This window comes from Chiroxiphia lanceolata, chromosome 1, assembly GCF_009829145.1.
Source record: "Chiroxiphia lanceolata isolate bChiLan1 chromosome 1, bChiLan1.pri, whole genome shotgun sequence".
Classification (NCBI taxonomy): Eukaryota; Metazoa; Chordata; class Aves; order Passeriformes; family Pipridae; genus Chiroxiphia; species Chiroxiphia lanceolata.
This window is the reverse complement of record NC_045637.1, coordinates 94,265,621-94,277,439: the sequence shown is the minus strand read 5'-3', so window position 1 is coordinate 94,277,439 and position 11,819 is coordinate 94,265,621. Positions and strand designations below refer to the sequence as shown.

General features: G+C 38.6%; 1 pseudogene; it reads right to left on the bottom strand.

The window, feature by feature from the left end:
* Positions 1-9,161: 9,161 nt before the first annotated feature.
* LOC116781216 lies at positions 9,162-9,323 on the bottom strand (annotated as a pseudogene).
* Positions 9,324-11,819: the final 2,496 nt, after the last annotated feature.

Genomic DNA, 11,819 nt, shown 5'->3' with positions numbered 1-11,819 from the left:
AATGAGTGAAAAAAGGGAGCTCTGGGCCCAGAGTTCAGCATCAGCACAATGCATTTCAAAACTGCTCTGTGAGGACAACTCCAAAAGCCAATCACAGGATACTTTATAAAGAAGCCCTCTGATGTAGCCCCTTATAGCAAAAACCTGCTGGATGCCCCAAATTACTCAGTTACACCTCATTAAATGATATCAGTTGTTTGTTGCCAGAATATTCTCCATGCAGCCCAATGGCTTTGCAACAGAAGCGGTTGGAAACCTGTTTAATTGCTCAACTGGGTTTTTTCAAACTTCTTAGGCAATGGGTGGAATACTGTAATTTGTTAGAAAAGGTAGTGAGGATATATTAAAATAGAAGAAAAGAAAAAAAAAAAAAACCACAGCAGAAAAAACACAAATCAGAAAATCAGTGCTGTTACATTAAGGTTTTTACTAGATTTCTTTAAGCTACATTTGCTTTCATGTTCTTGACCAAAGAGCTCTCGGGTAAGGAAACATTCATAAGTTGTTTCCTGAGCAAGTCTCTTCAATTACTGTGCTGCCTCTGCAATTCAAACACTTACAGAATTCTTTCGAAGGGCAGCAGCAGCAGCAGCATTAGCAGAGCAACTGGGGTGGTCTTGTTACTTTAAACCTCTTTGAAAACTCACAGCCTGCAATCATCTCACATGCCAGTGTCCACTCTGGCTTGGAGGCAGAGGGAAAAAACCACTTTGGAGAGGCCTATTAAATAAACTCTGTTTTCACAACAGTAAAATCCCTAATAGTTTTGATTCACTGAAGCAGTGCTCCCAAACAACTTCTTTTGTTTTCAATCACTTTTATAACTGTCTGAAACTAAAAAGCCAGACCAGAATACCTACCTGTGTGTGTACACACACATAAATTACCTCAACAGACCAATTTTTTAGGACTACTTGTCAGCATGAAGTAATTTTTTATTTTTTATGTTTCAGGAAAATTTATTTGACTCCAAAAATAGATTTGAATCAATTTGCTCCTCCACACTTGACAACACTCCTTTGTTAGCATTTCTATATTACTAGGATGACATACAAACTTAATGAAAAACACAGACAAGGGAGGCCTTGGAGTTGTACTGCTGCAGATCCATTATCAGCCAGACACTCCTGTGCTTATTTCAGTTGAAAAGGGGAAAAATAATCTCTAGTTCCTCTTCTCTGGAAACTCCAAATACATTTTATTTATATATAAAAAAAGGAAGTTTAGGGCCAAAAGGAAAATTATTTAAAATGGATGGGCACTGAACACAATGCATTCCATTCAGTTTTTGTTCTTGTGCTTACCAATCTCCAGCTGAAACATTAAACACTTAACCCACAAGATGCAAAGGGATTTTGAAAGACCTCTCTTCAGGGATGGAAATAATTACCTCCCAAGCTTTACGTTCCAAGGGCTTAGAAGCAGGACTGTAAAAAGGACTAATTAAGTTAGAAATGGCACCAGAACATGGTCTCCTGAAAAGGTGAATTTGAGGGCTGCAGTACATGGAGAGGAAAGAACATGTACTGCTTGAACAAAAATCAAGGAGCTTGCTAGAGAGTGATAGATTTGTGTTCTCAGCCCTCAAAACCACCAGTTTTGGGCTTGCTGGAGACATAGAAGGAAATGCTAGTACAAGGAAGAGTGATTTTATGGCATCAGGTAATCCTGAAGGAATACAGAGCAAACCCCAAAAGGCAGACATCCCCAAAAGAATATACACAGCAGCTGCACAACAGAGGGTCTAGAAAACCTTGCTTTCCTGGGTCACAGCTATATCTTCTGTATCTCTCTTTCCCACTCTCCAGGGAAGATTAGCACTAATGAGACATTCAGATGGGAAAATGTTACATAATTAAAAAATACATTATAAACATAGGGAAAGGGGGGGGGAAGGAGTAGTTGTTTAATGGAATGCTTTTTATACTCTTGTTCAACACCATACAGTACTCAGTAAAAATTATGATGCAAAAGACCAGCAACATCTTTTTTTATATGCTTACATGTATATATGCATGCAATGTATGCGCTTTACTGCAGCACCTAGGTAATGAAGTAATAAGTGAATAAATTTCATTCTATTTACAAAATGGTTCAGATCCTTAGTTGAGACAGCACAGGATTGTTTCCACAGGGTTCAGTATCAGTTCTCTACCCCCGCCATGTTCTTTGGATTCACTGCTTTTGTTAAGCTTGACAGGCAGGAGGAAAGAAGCTTCCAGTTCTCTTATCAGCACAATTAATCACAGCATTGCTTAAGTCACTGAAAGCTAACTCAAGACGGGTCAGGAACTGTTGGCCATAAACTCACCAAAGATTAGTCATTTATCCTTAGTAAATATCTAATAGGAGGAAACAGGGAAGGAAAGGGAAAATGGAAATGGGCTCAAGACTTCTGTGGACTTCCATGGTACATTACAGAGGTGCATTGCTTAACCAGCTTTTCATAAAAAGTGCTCTGATATTTGTGTACAATTTAACTTTTAACTATAAGTCATGTCAAAATTGACAGCATTTAAGAAAGCTATGTCAAATTTGCTTGAAAATTCTGGGAGAATAAACATTTCAGATTTTTATACATTTATGCAGTGAAGTATACCTTCATATGATATTTATGCAAGATTTCCAGTTAAAAATAAAGAAAGAATAGGAGGAAAAGCATGTTTGTGCTAGAGACAAAAGCATTTCAAGTATGAATCTGCATGGAGCTAGAGGCTAGAAGAAAAGGAGTGTCAGCATCAATCAGTTTATTTTCCAGTTAGGTGAAGTACCAAAGTCAAATTTAGGTGGAAGCCAATAAAATTCACTTCCATTGAAACAGTACGGGACGCAGTGGTTGTGTCAAATCACAAACTGGGTACACAACCATAACAGATGCAAATAGCAATTTGCTATCAGCTGGAGAGCAGCCATGAATTACAGCCCAAAACATGCAAAACAATTTCTTCTTCAAGGTTTCACAGAAAGGCATAGCACAGTAGGAATAGCAACCAATAAGAGCAGGGAGCTAAAGTTATGCAGTGTTGTATATCCTTTTGCACCGTGGCTCCATTTTTTTCTCTACAGCAAAACTTTGTCATGGATCAAATGGGAACAACACTATTGAAATAAACTGTGCTCATCATAGAAACTGAGTTTATTCTCTGTACTGTACCAAAAAACCCCACTGTCTGAAGACTAACCAGTGCCTGTGGTTCGTCTGTACGCACCTGCTTTCTGAGCAATTTACAGTGAACGACATTTATACAGTTATTTACCTCATTATCAACACAGACTTCCGAAATCACAAGGGTCATCAAAAGTTTGCAGGAAGTGACTGAGTAAAATTGTTTGACTGAAACAGACTGCCAGCTCTCCACCCAGTCAAGGTCAAATAGCTATGGGGTTGTGTGTGGCACAGTGGTTATGTCTTCTTTTCGTCTGTGCTTTGGTAAAAACATTTTTCTTTGCTGGGAAAAAAACCCAACAAACAATGTATTCTGTCCCTATTACTTGATATGATGTTAAAAAAATAAAGTAAATACAGGTATGTACAAAGGATGGGTGCAAGATCCCGGACAAATAACAAGATTTTGACAAGGTACCACTAATAGTTCATGATGAGATAAAATTATAACTTTGACCTTTTAGCTGAAACAAAAGGTGAAAGAATCTTTAGGGCAGCACAACCACTTACTCCTCTGAAAATGAGAAGCACTGATTATTATCCTAGCCTAGGGGGAAAAGTACAATTCAAAAATTGCTTGTTCTTCTGACAGTAAATCTCGAATGTTTTTAATGAAAGTTTCTCTCCTTCAAGAAGTATTTCTTGCTTAGAAAAACAGGGTAGCACATTTATATAGGGCTTTAGATAGGTTAAAATCAGGTTTAATTGGGGCAATTCCCTCCAGTGCCTGGCTGGAATGCTAAACTGAAAGCAGGGCTGAAATGTCAAGGTAAAATAATGCTAATAATTATTCTGAATGTTACATTCCTCTTGACCTTGGAATTTAGGAGGCTGAGATGAAGGCCTTTTGCCAGGAAGTCATCTGGAGACTTCATTGACATTTATGATTAATACAATCTGGCAACATCAGGGAACGAGATACAAAACATGTGATTAGTTTCCAGCACAGAGTAATTTCACCTTATATTGTTGTGGGACCTTCAGATAAAGAGTACAAAACAACACATAACTTGCAATATTACTGCTAGTGCTCTTAGGTGAGAACATGAACAAGCTTAATACAACAACCTTAATCTCTATAAAATAAAATTCTTACCACTGCTGTGAAAAAGAAGAAAATATTCTCCATTTCATACTAGCAATGATTTCTCCTAAGACACAAAAGAAAGGGCATAAAGCCCCCAATTCAATTGCTTCACTATTACGTCTTGTTATCACAGAAGATTTTCCACTTCATTTGCAACTTAACACTAGAATGATAACTCTGTGGGGTGAAAATTTTATATATTAGTGTCCTGAAGAGACTCTTGTAGACTTTATTTGCACCTCAAATGTGATAGAAAATGCTTCTTCCATTGATGGAAAACGCAGGGCAGGAAAATCCTTTATGGTCTTTTATGGTCAACATAGACTGTACACTAAACTTCCATAAAAAACAGTGCAAGGGGACAGCACCCCTTTGATAAGATCACACTGCAGGCAAATGAAGCATCTGCAACTGGGGACAAAAGGCAGAATGAAGGCAAGTATTTGTTAACAGTTGCAGAGTTAACCCTTGTGACAATCTAAGGATTCAAGGAGATAATTTACTGACACATCAGGCTTGACAGGTTATTCTTTCAAAAATCTCTCATGAAATTTAGCCATTTTATGTTTATATAAATAGGTGCATATAACCTATTGAAGATGCTGGCAAGAAAAGGTCTCACAAGAACATGCCCTGACATGCCTTAACAATGATATGCAATAGTGAATGCATGTCTCATTCTCTATCCTGATTCAGTGGTAGTCCTTGACTGTTAGGCTTAGAAAGAAAATAAGAGGGGGAAAGTAAGGCAACACAGGTATTCATAGGAAAAATGTAATTTTCTTAACTTAGTTTTGAACTAAAACAATTTTAAGAAGTGGAGATACTTCACTTTGGAGTACGTCTACTGAGCATGCAAAAATAACATATTTTCTCCAGCTGTGTTTTTAATTGTAGTCCATACAAATCTTAAATAGGTATTTGCATAATGAAATCCTACAGCTCATAAAGCCAATTACAGACTATTGAATAAATGGTAGAACTTTTAAAGATGGTCCAAATAATGATTCCAGTCCCTAGGTGGAGTGTTTACAGTCTTTAACTTTTTAAGTGCTCCATATGAGCATCTTAAGAAACATCTGAAAAAATCACATTAATAAATTTTATTAAAAGGAGTTTGTAATTATTCTAGCATATTGAGGACTTTTCCATCTGATATATCCTTTCTGAACTAGATATCTTTATGAATTTCTTTCATGAAATGCTTTTCACTTTCAAAATTTATTATTCAACTTGTGAATTTTCTATTAAATGCAAACAAATGAGACAGAAATGGTAAGTGTTCTTCAATTTATGAAAACTGAATTCATATTTTGACTTATGAATTCAGTAAATATTGTACAGACGTTCCGAAAAGAATAGCATTACATTGTCTAAATAAAGCAGGCCAGATTTTTAAAATGAGGGAAAACATAGAGAGTGCTACATGACTGTTCAATTTTAATATTCAGTTACTGCTACACATATGTACATGAAGCATCTCTCTGCATATGTTAATACAGCAGTAGACACTAAACCAGCCATCTGTGTATTCTATATCCTCTTTACATAAATATAGTAATTGCTCGCTTATTCTCTAGGAATATTTGCATGGTTTTCCACATTTTTTCTAAAAAAAAAAGAAATCCTGCATAAATTCAGCATGTAGCTGAATGAATGTTTTTGTATATACAGACCAGAGCTTATAATTTAAGATTAATTTACACTGAAATACCGATGCCATCAAGATTTCTCCAGTGGAGGACTGATCTCTGTAAGGACAGGTACCTTTCCAGTCACCTCAAGAATTAAGCACAAGCTGGAGCACTACCATGTGTTCCTCTTTCCAGCGCTGGCAGCCAGAGGGTTTAGAGTACAGAATAAGCCAACTGCACCTTCACACTTCATTCTCCAGGAAACTGAGTGAGATCACAGGAGGATGAAAGGATGAGATTAACTGGAGCTGCCCAAAATGTGCTGTAAAAGTCATTAAGCGTAGAAAAGAAGTTGGCTGGCAAAACACATGAGCTCCTGAGTGAAACAGTCCACCTGGCCCAGTCTGTCGGACATGAAAGACCCATGGAAGTTGCTGCCAGACTGTTTTCTAACCTCACCCAGTTGGAAAAGGGCCAAAGCAAGGCTTTACAAGAGATGACTCTGCCCATAAGAGACTAAAAACCACAGACCCATGCATTTTTTCCCAGTGACAGTTCCTACAGCAGCAGGGACCACCACTGGGAAGAGAGCAGTGATCTCTTCCCCAGCTGGGTAGTGTTTTGAACACACTTGGGTGTCACAAGCAGCCAGCATACCACAGCTTGGAAACACTCAGAGATTCAACCAAGAGTAAAAGGCAAACATTTGAGTCAATAACCCATTGCCCAGAGCAGAAACGCTCTTGAGAGCTGAACAGGAAGCTGGATGAGGAAGGAAGTGCAGGTTTAGTGACAAGTGCTCAGCCAAGGCTCCCGAGCCTGCATCCTCAGCTGCTGCCAGGAGCATTGGCTGATAATCCCTCTAATCTCTAATTCAAATGCTTTGCAATACTCAGACACAGGTATCTTACACGTAAATAGTTGCAATGTGGAGAGAGCAGTATCATGGCTGCAGACTTTTATCAAGCATCTCCAAGTATATTTTGACACTAAGCAAACACAGGCTTAATCTGTGTTTTTGTAAAAGAAAAAATGTTAGTGAAGGGATGTTACTGTGACAGTTTGCAGGGACAGAAGAGGTAGATGGGAGTATGAGGTTAAGGTCCCCTTATTTGTGTGGGGCAAATACACTGGATGGGATAAAATTTTGAGGGGATGAGGCTGTGTAAAAGAAGAGGGTGGGGAACACATCATCATGAATATATAATAAAGGCAAGAGTCCCTGAGCCAGCCACCCCACATGGTATCTGTGGATGTTGCCATCTAGGCTTGAATTTCTAAAGCTAGATGTTTCCACAACTCTCTCTGTAATTTCTTCAGAAGACTCTAAGGAGGGTCAGAGGAAGGGGAAACAAAAAGCTTTGGTACAGCACTTCACAGCACAGCAAAAACTGGGCATCACCTCCTCCACAGGTTGGATGATGACTTTGCCACAGCAGTAATATTTTACTGCATATGAAGAAATAGTTCAATTTAACTGAGTTCCTTTAGTGGGGAACAAGCTAGATAAAATTACAACTATAACATTTGTAATAGTTACTCTATTGAGAAATTTTCAATTACCAACCTTACTATTAAAGTTATCATTCAGAAATTTCTTGCACTGATGAATCCTACTGAGTTTCAAAACAGCACACTGGGTCACACTGTACTTGTTTCATGGAGGCTAAAACCACCTGGTGGTTTTGGTGGTTTCAGTGTTCTCAGCAAAAGAACACTAAGCAAGTCAATAAGAAACCCTGGAATTGGAGCTTGAATTTCCTGCTCCCAGTCCTGTGTTCTAATAGGTACAGGACATTTCTACAGCCAGGAACACAGCCTTTGGGACTCGTGGTTAAACATCCGCAAATTTGACACTGACACGGTCTGAAGATTATTTTGGAGACAGTAGTGCTGAAAAGTACCTGCAGCTAGTCAGCACATCTTGCCTGAACACTGTGGCTAAAACAGAATAGCATTTCTGCACAAAAAGTCGGGATTATGGAAGCATAAGTTTATTCAAAACAGCCAGTGCCAAAGCATGCAGACAAATAAAAAACCCCAATATATAATTTAATAAAAAAATGTCAATGCTGGCAAAGGTATTAAATTCTAAAGAAATGTAGGCTGGGGTTTCTGAAAGATGCTGTATGCTTCTACGAGTTCCCTAAACCTATCTTATCCTGGAGGCAAAAACCTGAAACCATTAAAAATATATGAAAACGAAAACAATGCCTAGAGGGCTTCCCAAACACCTATGCCCTCCATAATGTCCTCGTTGCATCTCCTCAACTGACAAAACCTGAATCTTCACCAGTTCTCCTGGGAACTTCCAAGTTCTTCTCTGCTTAGGCTCTGGCATGGTTACAATGCCCCAGATGCCAACAGGGCTTATCCATGGGGGTCTGACCGGGTTCAGCACTTCTGTTTCTTCCCTCTGTTCTTCCAACAAAGAGCAAGTACCATAGCATTATCTGTCTAAATTGTAAGAACAGAACAAACTTCAAAGAAAAGGAATTTTAGAGCTATAAATGGTCTCTCTACACAACTCTCCTACCTATTCCCTGTGAAAAGAGTTTAGGAGCTTCAAGCTCCTCAGCCCTTTCAGTAAGGTTTTTACATGCGGAATTAGCTTCTTAGCAACTCCTTTGCCCTGATCTGAAGAACATTTAAAATTCTTTATAGTCCTTCTGCTTTCCAGTAAAAACAAAACAAGCTGTTTAACTTCATTGCAGTCTGATAGTTAATAGCTCCTGTATTGTCTCTTAATCACACTGAAATGTCTGTTGAAGGATGTATCATTGTTTTAACTTCCTGCTAGCTTTTTTCTTACACAGCCTGCTATTAAACGAAATTAATTGTATTCGTATTGCAACCATAATTTATAGGTTTTTAAAGAGCCACGGCACAGACCTTGAGTTGCTCATAAAGAAGGTCAATGAGAGAAGGGTTATTCAACGTCTCTGAAAGAAAAAGAACTAGAGGAGCACCAATGGAAAAGGCAGGTAGGGAGTTCAGTGCCAAGAGAAAGGGATGCTTCTTTCCACAGTGTGTTGAGAGGGTTACCGCGATCTCCTTGCTGCAGAATGTCAAAATTTACCTGGCTCGGAAAAATCTGGAAAAGTTCTGGAAAAGAGGTTACACAAAGAATAGCTGTGGCCCAGAAAGTCCTTGAACCATGGGTCACTGGAGCCTGGGAAAATACTGTTGAGAAATGTTGCTGCACGCTCACCTTGCTTTCACAGTTTTGTCTCTGCATTCACTAGTACTCACTCCTCCCATCACCCTGATCCTTCAGGGGCACTGCATTGCTATGTCAAGGCACAGAGCAAGTCCCAAGTTTACCTTGGATATTATACCCATGTAATATCAAGACCTCAAACTAGAGATATGTCTGGCATTAAATTGACAAGAATGGATACTACACTAGATCTTGGCTAAAAGGCCGAGAATTTATGTGGAGACGAGATAGCAAGCCGGTTTTATCAAGAATGGCAGTTCCTATGGCCTCATTGTGGAGTTAGTCCTGTCTGTGTCTCTGTAGAGAAAATCAAGGACCTCAAAATACAAAGAAGCCACTGTTCTGTACTAATGCCATTACTGGTGTGAGATATCAATGAGTGGAAGAAATACATGCCTTCATTTTTGCCTCCACATTTTAAAGCATGTAAGTTTGTATTTAAGGTTTTGATAATGCCTTTCTTCATTTGCTAAATTTTGTTTCCATCCTAACTACTAATCCATTTTGCTTCTTTTCCTCATTTTTCCTTAGTTCTACAATGTTTCAACACACCCTCCCATTTCCTCAATGAATCTCACTTGATTGCTATAAACACAGCTCTTCTGGAGCTCCTTCAGTCTTAGATTCTCTGAAAATAGGAATACATTTGGCCCTCTGTCAACCCCAAGATTTGTATTGTATTAATCTGATTTTTAACAAAGAAGCTTTTGCCACAGAAAAATTAGTGCCTCATCCAAAGTCTGTGATATTTGTGGAAAAGAAGATAAGCAGGTACCAGACTACTTGTCCTGTGCTCTATCTATAACATATTGCTGCATCCTTCAGATTGGAACCCACAGAAAAATACTCCTGCTATTGTTGGTCTGAAGACAGTTTCCTTCATCCCCTTTCCTTATCAAATGATGGTAAATCCAGCAATTCTAGGTTCCTGAACAAAGTGACGAGGCTCACTTTTGTGGAAAGAGGATTTAAAAACACCTAAAACTATGAGCAACTGCTCAGTGAAATATATGCATCCTCCCAACACAGGGCAAAGCAATAAAATTCAGGAACTCTTTCATTTGTATATTCAGAAATGCTCCTACATTCTAGACTGAAACAAATGGTCAGAAAAGGCAAGATGCAAGACAGACTTGAGGTGTGTTCGCCTCAATGATGTTGCCAGTTAGCTGAATGTGGTTGCCAGCTAGCAATCCACTTTGTGCAAATTATGTAATATATGCTCTGTGAAACATGTGACTCAAAAAATGTTTCAATAACACAAGTTCACTACATCCTTTTTGTACCAGACAATACACATGGCACCAACTTTGTACCAGATTTGCCTGTAAATATTGCTTCAACATTCCTTTTTTTTGAGATTTTTCTCTATCAGACTGAACAGGAACCATCTACAGATGGTAGTTACCTTTAGATAAATCCTGATAGGTAGGAGATATCTGCAGTCAATGTGCCATTTTCATTAAATGAGAAAAGACAAACATCCCATTTAAAAGAAAACTAATAACTTTTGAGAAAAAGGGAAGGGCTTGATGAGATGATACCATACTATAAGCTTTTGTTGTGGGCAAACAGAATCCTATAGTTCAAAGTAATTATCTCATCAGGTTCCACCTCATTAGGATTGAAACTAGACATCATAATGAACAGTGGACTAATAATTCACCAATGAGAATTTGGTTTTAGTCCAGCTTGATATCTTTTCTGTAATATATTTGTTGGTTTCAGCTCATCACCCCCAACTTCACTGGACAAGATGACACACCTCTTCATTTTCTATTCATCATAAGCCTATGGGTGAATTAGTAAATTAGATTAAATTTCCTTTCCCAGTGCCAGAGGGGCACTGGGAAATTTGCATGAGCTCCCTTCCCAGGACAAGGCACGTGGAGAAAAGGGAGAAGCAGGAATTGTCAGAGCAAGTTCAGTTTTGCCCCCTGGACCTTCTGCATTTTTGCGGAGGAGGGCAGAATGTATCAACACACCCTCTCTTCCACTCCAAAAAGATAGTGCTATGCCGATAAAGTGGAAGATCACTTCATAAATCAAAGGTGGATACAAAATATTTTGGGACATTAAGAACTATCTGCAGCAGGACAACTCTGTGGTAGATAGGAAATGGCAGAGTACAGATTATGGAGTTATTAGTCATGCTATCACTAAGAGGATTAAATTTTGATACTTTCTTTTCCTTAATATTCTTCTCCCCACTGTGATTTTTTTTTTTAACCCCTGCACCTGCCCTCTAAATATTAGATAACCTGAACATGAAAGAGAAGAACCTTTTTGACAGAAAAGCTGAAATCCTCCTGTTTCGTCATGCATTCAAATGGGAACCAGACCAACTGAATCCTGACCTACTTATCAGACTGAAGCTCCTGCTGGGAAGTATCAATAAAAAGGCCCACTGGGAGGTCATTCAGACTGGTCACGGTTGTTATGGGAATTGTGAAAGAGAGGGTAGCTATACTAATAAAAATTCATTTTTATGTAGTCTTATTTCTTAAGTATGTACCTATCCAAAGCGTGATAACTTTCCACTGCAGTTTTCCTTTAAAATAAGCTTCCAGGTCAAGTTCCAGTGACAATAAATAAGTCTGCCTCATTAATCAGACTACAGCACTTAATGGACCACTTAACAGAAATTGTTTCTCTGAGGGTGGCCAAGGGTCTTCACTGGCAGTAAACACAAAATGGCTGAAAGCTCGCACA